Genomic DNA, 25,787 nt, shown 5'->3' with positions numbered 1-25,787 from the left:
GGCTCTTGCTCCATCCCAGGCCATTGCCACATCTGTGATCCTAGGTTTCCAAGACATCATTCTCTCCTCTGTTCAAAGTAGCCATGCCCTGTGCCTCAAACAAGATGTCCATACCCTCCCTGCCAGCTGACACCTGCTAATCTCTACATCTCTCCTACTGGAGGCCTCTCAGCTCCCCAGAAGTCCAGGTCAGTATATTTCCTAGGTTCTCAACCAACACCTCTACCTGTCTACCAAAGCACTCATCATGATGGTGGCCATTGCTTTTGCCAGATGGATCCAGATTGCTGTGCTATTTCTGTGCCTGGTATCATTTTGACATCTTGTTGAAATGTAAAATGGTAAATAAACAAAGTGAGCACAGAGGTAGAGCTTGATTTATTCTTTCTGCTCCTGAGAAGCCTCTTCTATTTGATCTTGTTGGTAGCTTTGTCCAAGCAGGGAGAGCCAAGCCAAGAATCCACCTAGGTACTTGAATTTCTACAGTGTCCCCTTGAAATTATAATTGATAAACCTTGGCAGAGGCCCCATCCATCAGACACCAAAGGCCAAACCTGCCATCATCAATAACAAGGATGCTCCGGAAGTGAGAGTGATGCAGGCAGCAACTCAGGCACCAGCGCCTTGATGGATTGCCTTCTGATACTCAATTAGTATATCTAAAAATAAAGAGACCTCCTGTGTGAGTCAAGAATTTCCCAGGTATCAAGATTAGTGGATTGAGAGAACCTAATAAAATGTTAATATTGTGATAAATAAAATGTTACTTTGTCACTTAGATGTCTATTAACTTTTCATCTGGATTAAAGATATACTAAATGTTCTTTATTAATTAAACATGCTGCCAATTCACATTGACCCACTCAGGAGGAAGATGGCCAGTGTTGGTTCTTTTTAGTATCCAAGTTGCAGGGTAAAACTATATTCTTGAGGGTAATCAGATTATGCCCAAAGATATCTGGCATTTCTCTGCCTTTGGAGTCATTTGAAGGGAACAGTCAATGTGCCAATGAGTCCTAACTTCAGCATCAGCCCTCATGCAAACTCTACCCAGAAGGAGTCATGCCCTGATATCCTCTCCAACCCTAAACTGCTAAAAAGTGACCAGGGAAGAAACCCTGTAGTTTGGCCACCTATTTCTCAACAATTCCCATGCCTCTGGAAAATACCCTTTGCCAGGCATATGACCCAGGCTCCCATCCTCTTGCCCATGGAAAATCTGAAGTGGGCTACAGGTAGAAATTTGGAATTGAAGCTTGTTAGTTAGCTTTTCACTGCTGCGCCAAAATACCTGAGAAAATTCAACTTAAGGTTGGACAGGTTTATGTGGCTCACAATTTCAGGTTTCAGTCCAAGATACGCTGGCTTAATTGCTTTAGAGCCAAGATAGGCAGAACCTTATAGCAAAAGGTGAGGTTGAGATGGCTACCACATAGCATCTTAGAAGTAGAGAGAGGGGGAGAGAGAAAGAGAAAGGAATGTGTCAGGAACAACATATGGTCCCCTAAGACCCAGTCCCTTCAACTATGCCCCATCTCTACAGTTTGCACCACCTCCCAATAGTCTATCCAGCTATAAATCCATGAATGAATTAGTCCATCAATGAGGTCAGAGCTTTTGTAATCCAGTAATTTTCTAAGAGCCCCACTTCTCAACTTCTTAACACTGATGCACTGGGGGCCACGCCATCAACATATGAACCTCTAAGTACATTCCATAGCTAGACCCTAGCAAGGACCATGAGTATCCAGTCTCAGTTTGGGCTGCTTTTGGGCTTCCCTGAAACAGAAGCAATAAGAAGACTTTAAGGTCATCCCTTTTCTACCATATGGACTGAGCAATAGAGAGTTAGTCTAGAAAAAAGCAGCAGGAAACTACTGCAGCAGTAACTGAGACAAGGAAGGTGAGGAGGACTTCCTGGTTTCCTTCCCCTTGACTGGCAATGATCCTTCTCTGCCAACATCCTCTAATTGTGAACCCACATCCATAATAAAGGAATCATTCCGCAAAACTGTCAAACTCCAGAGTTCTGCCCATACCTGATTGACTTTCTTTGGCTTGATTCACAACTGACCTGCAAGGGCACTGACTTTGGTTCTGCATTTATGTTTATCTCCCAGGATCATAACTGCTGGGGGAAATGGCTTTCCTAGCACTAGGCCCAGGATTTGGCATATCAGAGGTGCTCAGGAAATTTTTATTGAAGGGTATAGATACCATCGTTTCCTGAAGGCCTCCCCTGTGAAGGTTGCTCATTCACTTGCCTCCCACACACCATGATGGCAGGTGGATGTCCCTCCTGCTCCCCACTGTCACTTCCCTCTTCCCATCATTCCTCCCTCTTCTAAAAGCAAGAAATGTAAGCATGAAGCCAGCAAACCACTCTTCTCTGAGGCTTTCACCATGAGCCACCCATTCCTCTCAACTCCATTCTTCACATGGAGTTCTCCCCATCCTAACAGGGGTGCTCATCAGCCTGTGGACTGATTCCATACAATCCTACTCAGAACTGGTTTCACAGAATGCACCAGGGCAATATCTGGGAATAGCCTAGTGAGAAATGATGTGCCTGGTCTCACCGCAACTGCAAGATTGGGACTAGATATGCCAGAGAAAAGGATAGTTGAGTTTGGCTCCCCTAAGCAGCTAAAGAGAAAGACAAAGCTTTGAGAAAAGGCTCTTTCTCGTCAATAATAAGCACACTGGCCTGATATACCTTAGTTCCCCACTGAACTGAGTGGACATTAAAACTTTTAGCAATTCTCTAAGACACGCCCTCTTTTGACACCACAAACAATTCCCAGATTCTGTGTGTTCCATCAGCTCCAAAACAGTATGGCAGCACACTGTATAGAAGCAGCGTACAGAAGACACCTCTGGATGGTGATGCGTGTGTTGATAAGTTGCTCTAGTCCCCTTTTATAAGGCTCTGATTAGCTTCATTGAGTCGATTACCTTTGTGCAATTAAGCCCAAACAGAGACACGCGCACACACACATGCCTGCCTGCAATTTTACACATGGATAGCTATCTTCACCTCTGTTCAGACCACTTTCATTTCTCAGTCCCTCCATAATGTGCTAGCTGTGGATGTGGAAAACAATTAGCACCACAGAGCTTTTTCCTGCAGGATCAGAAAGTGGGTGAGTAGTGTGATCTCTGCCTGCACCAAGGGTTGTATGGAAGAGGCCTGCCATGCCCAGCCTGGTGAGCAGACTGCCAGTGCCCCCTCTCCCAACAAAATGCACTTAAGTACCACAAATTTCAAAACCCTTGATGTCAACCAAACTGGATGGTTCAGATCTATGCATCCCTTAGAGGCAGGAACATATGTGGTGATTGGACCATTTCCAGAAAGTCAGTCTGGTCATTCAAAGGCCTGATTGACCAGGGTGAGATAGAAACATGAGTTGAATACATGAAGGAGAAACTTAGAGGAGCAGAAAATTCCCCTCATGGAGGAGAGCAGAAGACCAGAGAGAGGCACGCATTCAGTGATTAGAAAGTTCAGGAATGTTAGCACGGTTAGAATTATGGGGTTTTATTTTTATTTTTAACTGACAAATTATATTTATGGGGTATGATGTGATTTTTTTTTCTGGTACTGGGGATAGAACCCTTCTACCTCCAGGCTACACTCCCAGACCTATGTTATATTTTATTTTGAAACAGGGTCTCTTAAGCCAGCGAGGCTGGCTTTGAACCTGTGTGATCCTCCTGTCTCCGTCTCTCAAGCATGGGGATTACAAGCATGTGCCACCATGCCCAGCTGATGTGATGTTTTGATATATGTATGTAATATAGAGTGATTATAACAACCTCACATACAAATCATTTTAATGGTGAGAATATTTCAAATTTATTATCAGCAATTTTTTTTTTTTTTGCGGGTCTGAGGATGGAACCCAGGGGCATTCAACCTCTGAGCTACACCCCCTGCCCTATTATTTTATTCTTTAATTTGAAATATATAATACATTATTATTAGTTATAGTAACTATACTGTGCAGTAGATCTCAAAAACTTAGTCCCCCTGTTTAACTGAAAGTTTGAACTTTTTTTTTTAGTTATGTGTCTTTTTATTACTGAGTTGTAAGAGTTTTTCATATAGTATTTTGAATGTAAGTCTCATATCAGATATATGATTTATAACTATTTTCTCCTATTCTGTGGATTGTCTTTTCATTTCTTTGATGGTATCATATACAGCATAAAACATTTAACTCTGAAGTAGCCCAGTGCAATGCACCTCTATTTTTCTGCTGTTGTTGTAACTTGTGCTTTTTATGTTATGTCTAAGAAACCATACCCTAGCAAAACTCTGTACTCTTTGTCCAACATCTCTTTAAGGACATAGATGCTAAATCCTCAGCATAGAAGTAGGAAACCAAATTCAACAGAATGTTAAAGGATCACTCACTGTGGTCAAGGAGAATTTATTTCTGGGATGCAAGAATGGTTTAAAGTTGTATTTTAAAGCTCTGTGTCTGAGCTGGAGTGGCAACATACACTTGTAATCCCAGCACTTGGGAGACTGAGACAGGAAATCACAGATTCATAGCCAACCTCAGCAACTTAGAAAGGCTCCCCGCAATTTAGTGAGACCCTGTTTCAAAATAAAAAATAAAATAGGCCTGAGGGTGTAGCTCACAGGTAGAATGCCCCTGGCTTGATGAATTTATTTTCATATAAATTAATACATACTTAGTTTCAGGTTAATCAACCCATTACATTCAGATTATTCATCCCATTATAGTAGTGAAAACTGGAAGTCTACATATATGAGAGAATATAATTAAACAAAATAAGGTAAGTCCAGTCTGGAGTATAATGGCATGACTAAACAGATTCTTAAGAAAGTATTATGCTATAGAAAAGGTTTAAGTACAACACTGGAAATAAAGTGTTCACATTTTTATTTTTTATTTTTATTTTTTGTGGTACTGGGGATGAAACCCAGGGGCATCCTAACTCCGAGCTATACCCCATCCCTACTTTTTTTTTTTGAAACAGGGTCTCACTGAGCTGCAAAGGACCTCATTAAGTAGCTGAGGCTGGCTGCGAATATAGATCCTCCTGTCTTAGCCTCCCAAATTCTGGGAGTACAAGCGTGTGTCACCACGCCCAGCTTTGATTTCACATTTTTAAATAAAAAAAAATTAGCCAGGCATGGTGGCACATGCTTGTAATCCCAGTATTTGAGAGGGTAAGACAGGAGGATCACAGGTTCATGGCCAGTCTCAGCAATTTATTGAGACCCTCCACAACTTAATGAGACCCTGTTTCAAAATAAGGAATAAAATAGAGCTAGTGGTATAGCTCAGAGGCAGAATGTCCCTGGCTTCAATCCCCAGTACCACAAAATAAGAAAGAAGGAAAGAAAAGATGAAGAGAGAGAGAGAGAGAAAAAAAGAGGGAGAGAGGAAGGATGGAAAGAAGAAAGAAAATATATTGTTCAGTATAGTTCATCAAAATATAAATGGTGGATGTTTAGGATGTGGTATTAGAGACTATTTTCTTCTTCTTTCTCCATACCTGTATTTTGCAAATTTAATAAGCATGAAAAAAGTAATGAATATATTTCTAATAATTATTTGAAATAATAAGTAAACCCCCTCAATGTACACACTATAAAAATCACAGGGAATCAGAGGTGTAGGTAAAGGAACCACTATGAAACTAAAGTATTCATCTGATAGAAGGGGAGGATAAGCTGAAGTGACTCAGAAGCACCAAGTGGCAGCTGCTCTCTGGAAAAAAAGGGGGGATACGGAACTCATGAGCAGACAGGACAGCTCTTCTGTTTTACCACAAAGTGAAAAAGAAGTGTACTTTTCTTGCAAGAACTAGACGTTGGTGAATAGAAAGCTGTCCTGCACCTGGTACATTTGTGTGTGTGTGTGTGTGTGTGTGTGTGTGTGTGTGTGTGTGTGGTAATAGAGGTTGAACCCAGAGACATTCTACCACCAAACTACACCCCTAGTCCTATTTTTATTCTTTATTTTGAAACAGGGTCTCACTAGTTGCGGAGGGCCTCACTATGTATGTAAGGCTGGCCACAAACTGTGATCCTCCTATCTCAACCCCCAAGTAGTGGGATTCCAAGCTTGTGCCACCATGGCCTGCTCATGTTTCCATTTTGATTGCCTTGCTACTTACAAGGGCTCTAGCATCCTTTCTGCTTGGAAACTCCAGATACTCCAGTCGGATCCCAAGGCACCACTTACATTCTGGAACAAATGCAATTTCAGAAGAGCTTTGCAAGCTATGGAAGACTGTGCTCCTGCAAGTGTCAGCTTTCTGTGGACAAGCATCAACTGTATGTTACTCACTGTTGCAAACCCAATGGCTAACACGTACCAAAGGATGCCCAGTGCCCTAACACCAAAGGGGTCCTCAAAGGTATCTGTTGAGTGAATATCTTTAAAAGTATCTTCTTAGATTCAGGGTTAGCCCAAGCAAAATTAAAGTGAGTTCAAAATAGATGACAATTATATTTCATTTTGTTTTGGTATTCGGTTTTAGTTTTGCTATGGCTATATGCTATTTATACAAATAATTTTACTGTTTTAACTAGTTTAAAGTCAATGAAATTAATAAACCATGGTGTTTACCTCAACACAGTATTCACCTGCAGGAGAAAGAAGCTGAAGGCAGGCAGCACCATCTTCCTGAAGATACCTGTCTGGGTCATAAAGAGACTGCCAAGGAGGAAAGCAACAGGCATCTGCACCTTGCTGAAACTCCACAGCCTGTGCCTGGACCAGGGGAACTGGCCAGAGCATCTCTCATGGTGCCACGCTCTGAGACACTATGTTCCAACGGGCGCCACCTGGAACCTATTCAATCAAAACCACTTTTTGCTACAGTCCCTAATATCAGTTTGCAACATATCACTAGTTTGTGTCTCACACAGATTTCACTCTTTTGGTTTTTTTAAACAAAATTTTTATTGAACATAAATGGTATACATTTAAACTATATTTGGTGCCCTCTCCCCCCCCACTCCCTTTTTTCCTTCCCCCCTCCCACCAATGGTTGTCCAGGTTAAGCATGCCATATTCATAATTTTACACATGTTCAGATGTAGACCCTCATTAATCAAGATCAGCCTTCCTCCTCTCCTATCTTTCCATTCAAACTTTGCTGATATTTCCCCTCCATTATCTGGAGTCCCACTGGTATCCTCTGTGTTTCCTAGTTTGGGCATCTTAGAGGAAACATATGTACCTTCTCCTTCTGTGCTTGGCTGATCTCACTTAACATAATGTTCTCCAGGGCTTTCCATCTTCTTGCAAATGATAAAATTTTGTTCTTCTTTATGGCTGAATAGAATTCCATTGTGTTTATTTCCCAAAGTTTTGCTATCCATTCATCTGTTGATGGAGATCTGGGTTGGTTCCATATTTTGGCTATTACAAATTGTGCTGCTATGAACATAGGTATGCATATGTTGCTGTAGTTCTCTGAATTCAACCCCTTTGGAAAGATACCCAGGAGTGGTAGAGCTGGATCATATGGTGGATCTACTCCCACCTTTCTTAGGAATCTCCACACAGATCTCCATAGTGGTTGAACTAGTTTGCATTCCCACCAACAGTGTAAGAGAGTTCCTTTTTCCCCACATCCTCTCCAGCATTTGTTGTTGTTTGATTTCTTTATGCTTGCCACTCTGACTGGGGTTAGATGGAATCTCAGTGTAGTTTTGATTTGCATCTCCCTGATGGCCAGTGATGTAGAACATCTTTCCATGTATCTATTGGCCCTTTGTATCTCTTCTTTTGTGAAGTGTCTATTTAGTTCATTTGCCCATTTCTTGATTGGGTTGTTTGTTTTGCTAGTGTAGAGTCTTTTGAGCTCTTTGTATATTCTGGATATTAGCCCCCTATCAGAATTGTGGCTGGTAAAGATCTTTTCTCATTTTGTTATCTCTTCAACTCATATCCATCTCCTCAATGAAGTATTCTACAGATTCCTAGAATTAATATATATAAAATGCTACAAGTAAGTGAAGCCCAGGCAGGTTCCCAGTGTTCATCTGTTCAATATTAGCACTTCATAGTCACCATCACAGGGTCAGAACTGGAAACTGAAGCCTGGAAAGAGATTAGCATTGGCAAAGTGATTAGCAAAGGGAGACTGTAACAATGTCTTTCAAGTATAGAAATGGCCTTAGCACAGTAAAAAGCTACTTCTCTATTGGGTCATGTGTGCATGTATGTCTCCACCATCTTGTACTCCATTAAGATATATGACGACAATGCACCAATAAAACATTTTTTAAAAAGCTACTTCTCATCTCTTCTAAGAGAATAAGAAGGGCCTGGTTTTGGTTGAAACTTGAGTGATTTAATTTAGATAATATGTTGCCTTTGATTCTGTGAAATTTCTTCTCTGGAATTCTGTTATTAAGTAGAGTACATTCTCATCTTTCAGAGCTGTTACTAAACAATCCAGCTTTCAGGCAGGAGATGGACACATGGTCTTTAAGGGCCTTCCATCTTTAATATGGTGGACATTCACTAGCTTCAAGACGAGATCATAACTTGTCCATTCTAACAAACATTTCTAAAACACCAGGCACATATTCTCATACAGATATGACCAAACAGCTCTATCCTCATTTAAACTTACTGATTTCCTCTCCTCATCACCGGATACTATTCACTTTCTTCCAATGGAGGTACTGACTCCTTCCTTCTATCTCTCTGTGAATTCACACTGAATTCTCTGCAATAAATGAGGGGCTTTTCCCATAAATCAAATAGTCAGTTCTCTTAAAAGGGAATATTATTAACCATTGTGTCTTAGTCAAATTCCAATGCAGGAAATTATATTTTATCTCCCTAGGATTTCCTACCATTTTAATTAGAAACACTGATTAATGTCTCCCTCAGATTAGAGCCTCTTGCAGTGGGGACTGCCTCCAGAGAGACCTGCCTTTTCTAGCACAGAGGAGACAACATTCAGAGATGTATGACTAATATTCCCGGGGCAAAATCTGAGTACATTGGGATCCTTTGGGAGTACAGGTACCTCCAAAGAATCAAATTGGTTTTCACTTTATGCCTGCAGAAGGCAATCCTATAAGACAGATTTCTCCCTCCAGCATCGTGCAGCATCTTCTGAGATTCAGAATCAAGACGAGAGCTGCTTGGTAATAGTGTGGATGACGCATTATACAGGGCTGACTGTGACATCATGTTGTCTTGTTCTCACTCAGAACAACCCCGTGTGCCTTCCCCCCACACCCCAGATCTATGAGTCATTGGGTGATAGATTCTCCAGGAAATGCAAAATGATGCTCTTCTAAAACTTCATGATTAAAAAATTGAGGCTTCCGGCCTAGGAATGAAGAGTGAAAAAAATAAACTCTGAGGAAAGGGAGGCCCTCATTTCTGTTTGTTTGTTTGTTTGTTTTTTCATTTTTGTCTATGTACAAATTTTTCTATTATTTAAATATGGGGCCCTCAAGGGATTATAGTTTATAAATAAACATTATTAGGTACTGGTTCTAAGTTTTTTTTCTTTTAAAATTTTTTATTGGTACATTATATTCATACAACATATTGGGGTAAAAAGCTTGTGTGTACAAACATGTACTCATCACTGATTTAACCCCTACCCAATTTCCACCCCATTCCCTCCCCGTCCCACCCTCCCTTGCTTGGCTTAGTGGTTGACTTCGATATGTTTAAGTACATTGTGTGTTTTAGAGATTTTCCTCTTACCCCTTCCTTTCTCCTCCTTTAGGTTATCTTGTTTGCTCCTCTATAGGATTTCCTCTTTCAAGAGTTCCGCCTATGACCCATTTCTCCCTAACTCTCACATATTAGGGAAAGCATCTGATTTCTTATTTTTTGTGACTGACTAATCTCACTTAACATAATGTCCTCCAGTTCCATCCATTTCCCTGAAAATGATGTAATTGAGTTTTTTTTTTTTTTTTGATGGCTAAGTAAAATTACATTGTGTACATATCCCACAGTTTTGTAATCCATTCATCTGTTGATGGACATCTTGGCTGGTTCCATAGTTTGGCTATGGTGAATTGAGCAGCTATGAACATAGATACACATGCATTAGTTTGGTAGTTTGGTTTCTTTTCTTTTGGGTAGATACCCAGAAGTGGTATTGCTGGATCAAATGGTAGATTTGTTCCCATTCTTCTGAGGATTCTCCATACTGTTTTCCAAAGTGGTTGTACTAATTTGCAGTACCACCAACAATGTCTTAGAGTTCCCACTTCTCCACATCCTCGCCAGCATCTGTTGTTGTTTGTATTTTGAATGATTGCCATTCTAGTTGGAGTTAGGTAAAATCTCAGGGTAGTTTTGATTTGCATCTCTCTGATTGCCAGTGATGTTGAGCATTTTTTCATGCATTTATTGGCCATTTGAATTTCTTCTTTTGTGAAGTCTCTATTTAGTTCATTTGCCCATTTTGTTATTGGATGCTTTGTTTTCTTAGTGTTGAGTTTCTTGAGTTCTCTGTATATTCTAGATATGAGTCTTCTATCAGTGGTGTAGGTGGCAAAAATCTTTTCCCATTCTGTTGGCTCTCGATTGAGGTTCTTGATAGTTTCCTTTGCTGAACAGAAGCTCTTCAGTTTCATGCAATCCCATGTATTTATTCTCCTTTTAATGTGTTGTGCCTTTGGGGTCTTATTGAGGAAATGTTTGTCTGTGCCTGTGTGTTGTAGTGTTGGACCTATGCCCTCTTCAAGGAGCTTCAAGGTCTCTGGTTTAATTTCCAAGTCTTTGATTCATCGTGAGTTGACTTTTGTACAGGGTGAAAAAGTGGGATTAATATCCAATTTTCTGCATATGGTTAACCAGTTTTGCCAACAACATTTGTTGAACAGGCTATCTTTTTTCCAGTGTATGTTTTTGGCCCCTTTGTCAAAAATCAATTGGCTGAAAGTGTGTGGTCTTGTTCCTGGGTCTTCTATTCTGCTCCATTGGTCTATATATGTGTTCTTTTGCCAGTACCATGCTGTTTTTATTACAATGGCTTTGTAGTATAGTTTAAAGTCAGGTATTGTGATTCCTCCTGCATGGTTTTTGTTGCTGAGAACTACCTTGGCTATTCTGGGCTTTTTGTTATTCCAGATAAATTTAAGGACTGATTTTTCTATGTCTGTGAGGAATGATCTTGGTAGTTTAATGGGCATTGCGTTAAATCTGTAGATCACTTTGGGGAGGATGGCCATTTTAATGATATTTATTCTGCCAATCCATGAACTTGGAAGGTCTTTCCATCTTCTAAGATCTTCTTCAATTTCTTTTTTCAGTGTTTTATAATTTTCTTTGTAGAGATCTTTTACCTCCTTGGTCAAGTTTATTCCTAAGAATTATATTTTTTTGTGGGAGATACTGAGTGGAAGTATTTTCTGAATTTCTTTTTCAGTGGATTTATGGTTGGTGTGCAGGAAAGCTTCTGATTTTTAAGATTGATTTTGTATCCAGATACCTTGCTGAATTTGTTGATCAGTTCTATAAGCCTTTTGGTTGAGTTTGTTGGGTTTTCTAAATATATTATCATGTCATCTGCAAATAGTGAAAGCTTAAGTTCTTCTTTTCCTATTTGTACTCCTTTGATTTCCTTTTCTTGCCTTATTGCTCTGGCTAGGGTCTCTAGTATTATATTGAAGAGAAGTAGTGATAGTGGACATCCTTGTCTCGTTCCTGTTTTTAGGGAGAATTCTTGAACTTTTTCCCCATTTAATATGATGTTGGCAGTGGGCTTATTGTAGATTACCTTAATAATGTTGAGATATGTTCCTTCTATTCCAATTCTCTGCAGTGTTTTTATCATAAATGGATGTTGAATTTTATCAAATGCTTTTTCAGTGTCTATTGAGATGATCATGTGGTTTTTGTCTTTGATTCTGTTTATATGATGAATTTCATGGATTGATTTTCATATATTGAACCAGCCTTGCATCCCTAGGATGAACCCTACCTGGTCATGGTAAATGATTTTCTTGATTGTGGTTTTGAATGTGTGTTGCTAGTATTTTGTTTAATAGTTTTGCATCCAAGTTCATCAGAGATATAGGCCTGTAGTTTTCCTTCCTTGAACTGTCTTTATTCGGTTTGGATATTAGTGTGATGTTGGCTTCATAGAATGTATTTGGGAGAGTCCTGGTTTTTTCTATTTCCCAACATAGTTTGAGTAGTATTGGGTTTAGCTCTTCTATTAAGGTTTTATAGAATTCACTTGGGAAAACACTTGGGCTTTACTTTGATGGTAAGCTCTTTATTGCAGTTTCAATCTCTTTGATTGTTATTGTTTGGTTTAAGTGTTCTATATCTTCCTGACTCAGTTTAGGAGGGTTGTATTTATCTAGGAAGTTGTCGATTTCCTCCAGATTTTCCATTTTGTTGGAGTATAGTTTTTCAAAGTAGTTTCTGATAATCCTCTGGATTTCTATGCTGTCAGTAGTAATGTCTCCTTTTTCATCCCTTTTCTTCATAATTTGGGTTGATTCTTTTTTTTAGTTAGGTTGGCTAGTGGTTTATGAATCTTGTTAATTTTTTCAAGAAACCAGCTTTTGGTTTTGTTGATTTTCTGTATTGTTTTTTTATTCTCTATTTTGTTAATTTCTGCTCTAATTTTAATAATTTCCCATCTTCTGCTGGTTTTGGGGTTCAATTGTTCCTGCTTTTCAAGGGCTTTGAGGTGTGTCGTTAGGCTATTTATTTGAAGATTTTCTGTTTTTCTTATGTGAGCACTCAGTGCTATAAATTTTCCTCTTAATACTGCCTTCAAAGTGTCCCAGAGGTTTTGATATGTTGTATCTTTATTTTCATTTGTTTCTAGAAATTTCTTGATTTCACCTCTTACATCTTCTATGACCCATTCTTCATTCAGAAGTGTGGTGTTCAGTCTCCACATGTTTATGTTGTTTCTCTGGGTCTTCTTATAGTTGATTTCTAGTTTCATTCCATTATGGTCTGAAATGACACAGGGAAGTATGTAACATTTTTTAAATTTGCTAGTGCTCATTTTGTGTCCCAGGATGTGATCTATTTTGGAGAAGGTTCTGTGGGCAGCTGAGAAAAATGTAAACTCCGCTGTAGTTGGGTGAAATATTCTATATATGTCCAACAGGTCCATTTGGTTAATGGTGTTCTTTAGTTCTGAGGCATCTTTACTGACACTTTGTCTGGAAGATCGGTCTAGTATTGTGAGAGGTGTGTTGAAGTCTCCCAGTATTATTGTGTTGGGATTTATGTGTGACTTCATGTCACAAAGAGTTTGATTTATGAAAGTGGCTGCCCCTATTTTTGGGGCATAGATGTTGATTATTGTTATTTTCTCTTGCTAGACTATTCCTTTTACCAGTAAAATGTGACCTTCTTTGTCTCTTCTAATAAGTTTGGGTTTGAAGTCTAACTTGTCTGATATCATAGTTGCTACTCCTGCTTGTCTTGGAATTCCATTAGCATTGACTACCTTGCTCCAGCCCTTTACCTTGAGTTTGTTCCTATCTTTACTTGTAAGGTGTGTTTCTTGTAAGCAGCAGATGGATGGATTCTGGCTTTTAATCTGTTTTGCCACTTTATGTCTTTTTATTGGGGAGTTGAGGCCATTTACATTCAGTGTGATTATAGAGAGATAATTTTTAATTCCTAATATGTTGAGATTTTATTTCTATTTGAGATACTGTTTATTCTTCTTTGCTTAGTTGTCTGCTGAATGGGAATTCTTGTTTCTTTGGTTCTGGCATGTATTACCCATTTCCTCTTTGCAGTTAATCTCCTTGAGTATTTTCTCTAGCTCTGGTTTTGAATACATAAATTCCTTCAGTTCCTGTTTGTCATGGAAGCTTCTTATTTCCCCATCTAATTATATGGATAGTTTTGCTGGGTAGGAATTTTTGGCTGGAAGTTGTTTTCTTTCAGAGTTTGGAATATGTTACTCCATGCCCTTCTGGCTTTCATAACTTGGTTTGGGAAGTCTGGAGTGATTCTAATTGGTTTGCCTCTGAATGTCACTTGTCCTTTTGTTTTTGTTGCCTTTAAGATTCTCTGCTTGGCTTCCACATTGGTCATTTTGACAATTATGTGGCGTGGGGAACCTCTTCTCTGATCCTATCTAAACGGAGTTCTATAAGTTTCCTGGACCTGTGTATCGACCTCTTGCTCTATGTTTGGAAAATTTTCTGCTATTACTTCCTTGAAGAGATTATTGATCCCTTTGGTTTCACCTTCTTTTCCCTCCTCTATTCCAATTATTCTTAGGTTAGCTCTCTTAAAATGGGCCCATATTTCTTCAATGTCAGATTCCTGCTGTAGGATATTTTTTTCTAAATTAGAAACTATGCATTCATTTTTGGAATGATCATCTTCTAAGAGCGAGATTCTATTCTCCATGTGGTCTAATATGTTGTTTATACTTTGAATCGAGGCCTTTATTTCAATGATTGCATCCTTTATCTCTTTTTCACTCTCTGGATTCTTTTTGAAAGTCCTCTATTATTTCTAAAGTTATTTTCCTGATTTGATCTTCTAGAGATCTTTGGATTTCTGTGTTATCAGATTCTGATGTTGTGGGGTTGTGGGCATTCACTGCTCCATTGTTATTTCTCTTTCCCATGATTTTGGAACTTTGTGACTTCTCTGGGTTCTTCCCTGGGTCACTACAAGTTCACTTAAGATGCTCTGGATCTCGAGTCTGTGGTATCTCAGTCACCACTACTCCTTTACTGGGTTGTATCACAGAGTCTCAGACCCAGGGAGTCAATTGAGGCTGCTTAGACCATGGGGGGTGCCAAGTTGGGCGTTCTCCAGCGGGCAGTTGTGACTATGGTGTGATATCTCTGCCACCACCACTCTCTCACTGGGTTGCACTGCTAAAATCTCCGACACAGGGAGACTATCTGTGCAAGTCCCTGGGAGTGCAGTACTGGGATTTCTCCCCTAGGGGCTGCAATTTGACTCACGGTTGTTGAGTGCGCTGATGGAGCTGTAGTGAACTCGGTGGATTCGCTACTGCCGCCAATGGCAATATGGCACCACTGCCACGCTCTCGGTCATGATGCAGCATATTTCTTCTCTGGCTTTGAGCTCCTCTCTGAGTCCCTGCCAGGTGTGCTGTGCCTGGCCCTTGGGAGCTTTAGATATTCCCTGCACTGAAAAAACAGCTGACTGCCGCCCAGCTGTTCAGCACCTGCTCACTTTGGCTCGCTGTCCACCCCTCCTCTCTGGAGCCTGGTGTCTGGTTGAGTGCGTTGGTCTTTAGCTGTCTGGTGAACTCGCTGCTGCTGCCAGCAGTAAGGAACTGCTGTCGCGTCCTCGGCCGTGAGGTTTGCATAGTTCTTCTCTGGTTTTGAGCTCCACTGAGTCCCTGCAGGGAGTGCTGATCCTGGCCCTTGGGAGCTTTAGACACTCCTTGCTCCAAAAAACTGCCAACTGCCACCCAGCTGTTCAGCAGTGGCTCATCTCGGCTCACTGTCCACCCCTCCTCTCTGGCGCCTGGTGGCTGGTTGAGTGCGTTGGTCTAGAGCCGCCCGGTGAACTCGCCGCTGCTGCTGGCAGTAAGGCGCTGCTGCTGCATCCTAGGCCGCGAGGTCGGCATACCTCCTCTCTGGATCTGAGCTCCATTCTGAGTTTCCCTCCTCTCTGGAGCCTGGTGCTGCTAGGGAATATGTAGGCTGCGCCGCTCCACACCACGGCTCTGGCCGCTTCAGCTGCTCTGGCCGCTTCGTGCCGCAGTTCCAGCTGCTCCGCGCCGCGGTGGCCGCGGCACTTCGGGCTGGTTTCTTTCTGGTGTCTTATTTTTCCAGCTCTCTTTTTCTCTGTCCCTTGTATTTACAGTTTTTATTTCTTTGATGGTGGTGTTTTCTGGCTCTGAAAGGCGCTGGTTTTGTTGCAATAGAGTTTGATTATTAGCAGGACTTGTAAGTGCCACTTTCCTCCATCGCCATCTCTGGTTCTAAGTTTTATTTGACTCAAAAAATGAATTTTATCTCCTACCAACCAGAACCTTCTTAGGAAGAGCTCTGTCACCCCACAGCCCAAGGAGCCAAATGTCAACATGTACATTATGTATTTTTTATTGTTATTGTTGTTTTGTGGTACTGGGGATGAAACCTGGGACCTTTTATCTCTGGGCTACACTCCCAGACCTGTTTTATATTTTATTTGGAAATAAGATCTCACTGAGTTGCTGATAGCCTCACTAACTAGCTGAGGCTGGCTTTGAACCTGCACAATCCTCCTGTCTCAGCCTTCCAAGTGCTGGGATTACAAGTGTGCACCACCACACTCTGCTACGTTATGCATTTTGGATACTAAGTACTGTTGACTAAATAAGCACCACTCATACCTGAAGAATCCTGTAACACAAAACAATCTTGCTACATACAAACATTTAGCAGATTTTAATGATGATAGATTATGAAAAATATGAAAATAACCCACTAAACAGAAAACAGATCCTTAGCCTTTTACAAATCTTCCCAATAAGAAAAAAAAATTATTTGCTAGATTCCAAGCAGTACAAATTTAAAACTTAAAATCTTTTTCTCCTCTGCCTTCACTCTCCAAATTTCAGTATGGAAAAGAATTGGTAAAGCTAAGATTTAGTGAGCCAAAATTGCAGAAAAATACATAAACGGCAAAGATTAATCACACCAAGATGTTAAGTATACAGTCTCTTTGTCAAGGTTGACCTATCCAGCCTATTGCAAAGTCCTTTTCACTCCTGGAGCCTAAGATACTAGGACAGCCAGGCATATTAGCATGAACCCAGATCTTGAGGGCTAAAAGCAGTCAGGCAGAAAGTACAGCTAAATACCATCCATTGACCCCAAACCTGATTCCCCTGTTAGAAATGTGCTTTAATTGTCAGAAAACATTGTTTTGAACTTTGAATGTTACAAACTTGAAAGGAGATTTGTCCACTAGGTTGCCACTGGGTTCCATAGAGGGAATTGGGTTGGGTAGTCTCTTCAACAAGCAAAGAAACCCCTGGAACCATTATTGGATTGGAGGTCAGCAGTCAGGCAGAACCTGAAAGACCCCCTGGACCCAAACACTCTAAGACACCTCAGTGAATTTTAATTCTCTCCACCCCAAATGCAGCTTGTTTATCAGCACTGAGCAGCATCCAGGTCATTCAAGTTACTCAAGAAAGGACGGCCTGGGACCGAGGACCCAGTAGGGCCCTGGTGCATCTTGTGTCTTCACAGAGCATTTCTTTGGCTTGGTGACTAGAACACAGGCTGCACAAGTGGCTGCAGGAAACTAAGAGCCAGCTTTGCTTTTTCTCAATTTTCATGGCCTCACTCAAATAGTTTAAGTCAACGCCCCGAGGGAAATGGTGACTACTACCATGACAGATGTTCTCAAAATTTGGGACTTATAATGATGTCTATCCAAGAACTTAGACATCATGGCAATAGAATAGCTTAACATCAATGTACAAGAGTAAAAGAAAAACAAAAGCATTTGTTTCAAGATGGCTCTCAGACTGGCAGCTTTGACCAGAGCTTGATTGAAAGTTAATTACTGACTAAAAAGGGTCATGCTGGCCAGAAGAAAAATTAGTCAGTTGCCAAAAGTCTTACAGCCACTAAGGTATTTATTTTTTTAAAGATATATTTATCTATCTAAAATAACCTACTAGTTGCATAGGTAAGTACCACAGATACCTGGAAATGGAATATTAAACACAATGTTAGATTATTTCAGTTTTTATGTAAGTAGGGCTATTATGAATACTCATGCATAGGTTTTGTATGAATACATTATACAACATATTATTAACTCCCTGCAGTTTGATTCTGGGGAACTTATTCTGGTCTTTTTTCTAGGTTCTTTTTCTCTGTATGTGTTTGTGGGGGGGGGGGGTTCTGGGGATAGAACCCAGAGGCATTTGACCTCTGAGCTAAACACCAGACCTATTTTTTATTCTTTATTTTTTGAAACCGGGTCTCACTGAGTTGCAGAGGGCCTCACTAAGTAGCTGAGGCTGTCCGCGAACCGCGATCCTTGGGTCTCAGCCTCCCGAATGCTGGAAAAATTATTTAGACTTGATTATTGATTTAAGACTTTTCCTCTTTTCTAACATATGTACTTAGTGCTATAAATTTTCTTATCAGCACTTATTTAGCCGTGTCCCACAAATTTTTTATGTGTTATATACCCATTTTCATTACACTTAATTTTTTAAATTCTGTATAATCACTGGCCCAGGGTTGTTTAGAAGGGTGTTCAGTTTCTAAGTACTTGAAGATTTTGATGTTACCTTCCTGTGATTTCTAGTTTAATCCTACTGTGGTCAGAGAACACATACTATGTGACTTTTATTCTTTTATATTTTATATTGTTTTATATTTCTTATGACCTAGGATATGCTATTTATTTATTTATTTTATTTTTTATTTTTTATTTTTGGTGGTACTGGGGATGGAACCCAGGGGCCTTCTACCTCCAGGCTATACTCCCAGACCTATTTTATACTTTATTTGGAAACAGGGTCTCACTAAGTTGTTGAGAACCTCACTAAGTAGCTGACGCTGGCTTTGAACCTGTGCTATCCTCCTGTCTCAGTCTCCCAAGCACTGGGATTACAAGCGTGCACCACCATACCTAGCTTGTCCTTTTATTCTTTTCTATCTGTTTAACCCACATGTGATCTACTTACTTACTGCTTATCTATGCTAACATACCACAAAGTATTTCATTTATGTTTTACAGACTCATTTTATCTTCTAAAATAGAATCAAATATTCTCAAAAGCAAGTGCATATTACAACCATAATACCCCTAACTACAAGTCTAGAAACTCTATAAAATAAAGAAATCAGTTTAAATCAACATAATTAATCTATATAGACACAGTAAATCGGCCTGGAAACCAGATCGCATCATTTGGACTTAAATGTTTATGAGCTTTGGCTAAGTTTCTTAACTACCCTAGGCTTCTATTTCCTCAACTGTTTAAAACAAGGATGATACTGGTATCTGCCACACAGAGCTGCTGGAAGATTAAATGAAATTACCTAAGTGAAGTACTTAAAGTAGTGCCCAAAACACAGTGCAAGTTAATTAGGTGATGCTATTAATACTATTACTGTTTCTCACAGGCCTCATCTGCAGGCACCTGAAAACATGTCATCTAAGCCATCATCTAGACTTGATGCCATCTCTAAGTCTGGAATCTATTTCCATTCCCTTTGGGAAAAGTAGGCTAGCACTTGTCTTATTTCACATTGCATTCTTGAGACAAAGTAAATGTAAATGTGGTGTGACTATAACACAGTGAAGTCAGTCCAATAAGAAGGCAATGTCACCTCTGGTCCCCTCTTTGTCTCCTGTTACTCGTTGCAATTTCCAACATTTTACCCTTCTTTGAATTCACTACTCTATTCCCTGCAGTACTGATTTCCCTCATTGTGGCTTTCTTTCCTTCTTCCCTATTCACTTTAAAGCATTCTGCTATCTAGCTTCTGAGCAAATGCATTCTGCCTCTCCATCCATCTCCACTCAGTCAAGAATGCATCATCCTGATGTTTAAGCCAGGGTTCACACATCCTCACTCCACTTGTCATCACTATCTGCATCATCAGCTGCTTCCCTTCAAGATCTTTCTCCATCAGCCACTTCTCATCTGAAAGTAGAGATAAACAAAAATGACAGACACTTTTCATTTTGTGCTGTTACAATACAATACCACAGACTAGGCAATTACAAACAATAGAAATTGATACATTCTGCTTTTGGATGCTGAGGAGTCCAATATCAAGGTGCCAACAACTGGCAAGGACCTTCTTGGAGATAAACATGGCAGAAGACATCCTATGGTGGGAGAGCAAAGAGAGGGCAAGGATCTAACTCACAGCCTCAGGCGCTTCTACAATGGCATGAAACCATTCATCTTCTAATAGTGTTACTATGACATTTAAGTCTTTCCATGAGTTTGAGAGGGGACAATCATTCAAACAAAGCAGTCAGTACTGCTATGTGATAGGAAGTGATCGCAGAGCTTTCCACTCCTCTCTTCTGATCCTGGCACCATGTGCATGATTATTAACACCTGTGGGCCTTCTGATGAAGTGTTCTCATAAACTCAGAGACAATAAAAATAGAAATTCATTGAGTGAACTATAAAAGCAATACAAAACAGATCAGAGATGTGGTGTCACCTTCAAAGCCCAGAGAGTAAGTTGCCTTGCATTTGTTAGTCATTCTAATGAAAGGATGTGTTACAGAAACTGTAGCATAAAGAAATCCACTAGCTGACAAAAAGAGTTATTCCCAACTCCCTACTCCCTTATCGGTTTCTATAACACAGGATGATAAAGACAAATTCCCAGCTGCTATGCTTTGAATGTCCCCTCTAAAACTCATGTCAAGATTTAATTGCCATTGTGGTGGTATTAAGAGGAGGAATTTTAAGTGACTAGGTCGCCTGGGCACCACTTTCATGAATGGGTCAAGGCCATTATCATGGGAACAGGCTAGTTACAAAAGGAGGGAATCTGGTATGCTCTCCTTTGCTCCTTTCCTCTTCACTCCCTCCTCACCATGTGATATGTTTCACATGTTATGACATTGCAAGAAGTCTCCAAATAGATGCCACACATTGATACTGGACTTCCCAGCCTCCACAACCATGAGACATGTTTATTTTCTTTATAAATAACCCAGTCTATGGCTTTTTATTATAGAAGCAGGAATGAATTTACCCCAGCCTGCATTGCAACTGCAGGGGATGGGGAAGGAGAGCACATAAAGGGACCATATCAAGAGTCATGAAAGGGGCCATGCAACCCAAGTTTGGCCAGTGAGAAGTAGAAGTCTGCTAGAGGTGTCTAAGGTAGTGTTTTTTTTTATTAGTGCATTATAGTCCTACATCTTAATGGGATAAAAGACTTTTGTACACATACATGCACACATCACTCATTTAGCCCTTACCCAATCCCCACCCCATTCACTCCCCATCCCTCCTACCCATGCATGGCTGAGTGATTGACTTTGACATGTTTGTTTAGTATATCATGTACTTTAGAGAGTTTCCCTCTTCCCCACTCCCATTCCCTCCATTAAGTAACCTTATTTGCTCCTCTATAGGATTTCCTTCTTCACTTAGAGTTACTCCTGTTACCCATTTCTCCCTAGCTTTCATATATTAGGGAAAGCATCTGATTTCTTATTTTTTGTGACTGACTAATCTCACGTAGCATAATGTCATCCAGTTCCATCCATTTACCTATAAATGATGTCATTGTGTTTTTTTTTATAGCTGAGTAAAATTCCATTGTGTATATATTCCACATTTTTGTAATCCATTCATCTGTTGATTGACATCTTGATTGGTTCCATAGTTTGGCAATGGTGAATTGTGCACCTATGAACATAGATAGGCATGCATTAGTTTGGTAGCTTGGTTTCCTTTCTTTTGGGTAGATTCCCAGAAGTGTCATTGCTGGATCAAATGGTAAATTCATTCCCATTATTCTGAGGATCCTCCATACTGTTTTCCAACGTGGTTGCACTCATTTGCAATCCCACCAACAATGTTTGTGGTTTTTTTTTTGGTGGTACTGGGGTTCCTGGAAGCCCTTCTATCTCCGGACTACACTCCCAGACCTATTTTTTATTTTTGGAAACAGGGTCTCCTAAGCCAGCCCGGCTGGCTTCGAACCTGCGCGATCCTCCTGTCTCTGCCTCCCAAGCACGGGGATTACAAGCGTGCGCCACCACGCCTGGCCCACCAACAATGTTTAAAGTTCCCACTTCTCCACATCCTCACCAGCATTTGTTGTTGTTTGTATTTTGAATGATTGCCATCTAGTTGGAGTTAGGTGAAATTTCAGGGTTGTTAACCATATGCACAAAAATAAAAAAAAATAAATGCATGGAAATAAATACCACTTTCTAACCTGCACAAGAGTCAATTCAAGATGGATCAAAGACTTGGAAATTAGACCAGAGACCTTGAGGCTCCTTGAAGAGGGCATAGGTCCAACACTGCAACACATAGGCACAGATTAAAAACTTCTCAACAAGACCCAAAAGGCACAAGAAACTAAAAGGCAAATCAATACATGGGATTGCATGAAACTGAAGAACTTCTATACAGCAAAGGAAACTGTCAAGAACCTCAACCAAGAGCCAACAGAATGGGAAAAGATTTTTGCCACCTACTCCTCCAACAGAGGACTAATATCTAGAATATACAGAGAACTCAAGAAACTCATCACTAAAAAAAAATAACACAATCAGAACTAAATAGACATTTCACAAAAGAAGAAATTCAAATGGCCAATAAATGCATGAAAAAATGCTCAACATAACAATCAGAGAGATCCAAGTGAAAACTACCCTGACTAACTCTCTTGGTTCTCAGGATACTCCTTCAAACTGTAACTGAAATTATATTCCTGGGTCTCTTTGGCCTCCACCTTGCTGACTCCTGGAGCTTCTTGGTCTCATAATTGCATAAGTCAATTTTATTTAATAAATATAAAAATTAGATAGATGATATATAGATAAATCATATCTTGTTCTTTGGAGAACCCTTACTAACATAATCACCCTTATTGAAACTACAATTAAACCAAAAAGAAGGTGCATTCATAATATTTAGAAATCCCTCTGATACCAAAGGAGTCATTATCTTCCTTCAAACTGAAATTGTTTCAAGATATGCATCCAAAGCCCCAATATAATAACTTTCTTTTCTTTTCTTTTTTAGTTTACATTTGGGCACTGAAAATCTACAGGGATTTTCCAAATTAAAGAAATAAATGTATTGTACCTTCTCCTTTCTCATCATCAATTATTAAAGATACTTGCAGGCTAGCCAGCAAACCCTTAGGAACCCATCTAGGCATGCTGGTAATTCTCATTATGGGGTCAGGAACATAACACTAGAGGCCCTTCATCTTAGCCAGAATGGAAAGAGGCTGCTGTCTCCTATATAGGATGAAGAGGCAGGCAAGGACCACTCAGCAGGAGTGATCATGTTTCATGCAAATGTCCTGAAACCAAGGAAAATAAATAATAGAAAATGCCACTTGCTGAGTTTTTTTTTTTAATGACATTAGTTTTGAATAAGAATTCTGTACTTCATAGCCCTGTGCCATAGTGTTAGATTCAGACATGAAAAAATTTAGACCCTCTTCTTGGGAGCTTGAAATTGAACAGGGGAAATTTTTTAAAAAATGAAAATAGAAGGCAGAAGAGGAGAAGTGCCACAAATGACACGAGGTGGTGGTGACAGCTGCTGAGTGGGGCCAGGGCAGCAGTGTGGCTGGAGGGGCCGAGTGCAGCAGCTGCCTGCCAGGTCGGCAGTGGCAGTCCCCTCCACCACGCTGGCCACCCAGCTGTCACCCCAAGCTCTCCTCTTACTCTCCTTAGTGCACTCTCTGTCCAATGGATTCGCTGACTCTCTCCCTCGTCCTTCTTTGCTCCCTGCCTGCCTTCCTGCCCTTCTTTCTGTACTTGTTATTGTGCATGTCCCTCACCAAAACACAAGCTCTGTGAGAGCAGGACAGCCTTGTCCTCTGGCACCTAAGACAGTGCCTTCAGTAGAATAGGGGCTCAATTCACCAGCAAGTCAAACATGCAAGTCAGGAAATACGGAAATAAAGAAGAGAGGAAGGAGATGGTCCACAGAAACACATTTGTGTCCCTAGTTGTCTCTACCTTATATTTTATTGACATTCCAAAGTTTGGTGTGTATTACTTTCACTGACAGATCTTCCTTGATGTGTTCAGTTCACCTAACTCTTAGTTGGCCCTTTACTTCTTGGTGTCTGGCAGTCTCCACTAGGCATCCAACTAATACCACACCTGCTCTCCACGCCTTTGCTCCCACCATCGCCCCTGACTGAAGTATCATCCCTCTTCATCTTTTAAGAAAATAAAAGAAGGTAACACTGACTCTAAAGAAGGAATGACTGTCTTTAAAGAAGGAATGAGCCAAGGTGAGGTAAGCATGCCTGTACTTCCAGTAAGGGGAAGCTGAGATAAGAGGACCCCAAGTTCAATGCTACCCTCAGCAACTTAGTGAGACTCTGTTTCAAAATAAAAACATAAAAAGGGGGGCATAGTTCAGTGGTAGAATGCCTCTGTGTTCAACCCCAAGTTCCAAAAATAAAAAAACGAAGGAATTAAAACTGGGTGCAATAGCACATGTTTGTAGTCCTAACTACTCAAAAGGCTAAGGCAGGAGGATTGCTTTAAACCAACACTTTGAGGTCAGCCTGTGCAATACAGCATGATCTCATTTCAGAGAGAGAGAGAGAGAGAGAGAGAGAGAGAGAGAGAGAGAGAGAGAGAGAGAGAGAGAGAACTTTCTTTCCTAATTTATGGTATACTTACAGTATGGGCATCATGATTTCTATCTTTGAAAATCTGAACCCCCTCTACGTGTTTGTACAACACACTTTGATATTCTGTGACATATTATAGGCACTTAGGTCCTGTCTTCCCAAGAATGCCATGAGATCCTAGAAGGCAGAATCCATATCCTGTATGCCTTTTGCTTATTCCTATGCTGCTTAGCATATACAATGCAGCAGGGTTTCAGCTACTACCTCCATGATAGGCCATAAAAATTCTTAAACCACAGGTGATACTGACAACCAATCAAAAGCATCGGTCATACATGAAGATAAATGAATCCTGAACTAAAAATGCTCACCATTAACTGCAACAGAGATTTATGCCTGCCTCTACTTTTTGTGTTTATTTATTTGTTTCTTTGTTTTGGTGCTACAGGCTGAACCCAGAGGCATTCTACCTATAAGCCACACCCTAGCATTATTTTAGTTTTTATTTTGAAACATAGTCTCACCAATTTGTTAAGGATCTCTCTAAGTTGCCAAGGCTAGTCTCAAACCTGTGATCCTCCTTTCTCAGCCTTCCAAGTACTAGAGTTAAAGGTGTGTGCCACCGTGCCTGGCTGTATCTAACTCTTGACTCTTGTTTCAAATAAAAAACTTTGAGAGCCAGGCGCGGTGGTACACACTTGTAATCCCAGAATTTGAGGGGCTGAGACAGGAGGATCGTGGTTTGTGGACAGCCTCAGTTACTACTTAGTGAGACCCTTTGCAACTCAGTGAGACCCTGTTTCAAAATAAAGAATAAAAAATAGGGCTGGGGATGTAGCTTGGAGGTAGAATGCCCTGGGTTCCATACCCAGTACCATAAGGAAAAAAAAAAAAAAACGTTTGTGGTCACAGACTTGTATACTCTCATATCTAATATGAATTTATTGTCTTTAAAGTGCATTGTGAAATACAAAATTTGATAAAGACAGCCTCTTCAACACATGGTGCTCAGAAAACTAGATAGGCATGTGTAGAAGACTGAAGTCAGACCTTCACACCCTAGACAAATAATAAACTCTAAATGGATCAAAGATTGCACTGTAAGACCTAAAATTCTGAAACTACTAGGCAAAAAAATAGGTAAATATTTCAGGATATTTGGTACAAGCAACGATTTCCTCAGTAGGACTCCACAAATAGGAAACAAAAGCAAGAATTGACAAGTGATATTACATCAAATTAAAAAGCCTCTACACAGGAAAAGAAACAATCAGCACAATCCAATCTATACAATAGAAGAAAAATTTTGCCAGCTACTCATTGGACAAAAGATTAATATTCAGAATATGTAAAGAACTAAAAAATGTAACAATAAAAATCAATTCAATTTAAAAACAGGAAAATAATCCAAATAGAAAATTCTCAAAAGAATAAACCCAAATGACCAATAAATACATGAAAATGCTCAATATCTTTAGCCATAGGGAAATGC

Source organism: Muscardinus avellanarius (genome assembly GCF_963383645.1).
Source record: "Muscardinus avellanarius genome assembly, chromosome: 4".
NCBI classification, from domain to species: Eukaryota; Metazoa; Chordata; class Mammalia; order Rodentia; family Gliridae; genus Muscardinus; species Muscardinus avellanarius.
The sequence above is the reverse complement of the archived record's forward strand: the minus strand, read 5'-3'. Positions refer to the sequence as shown.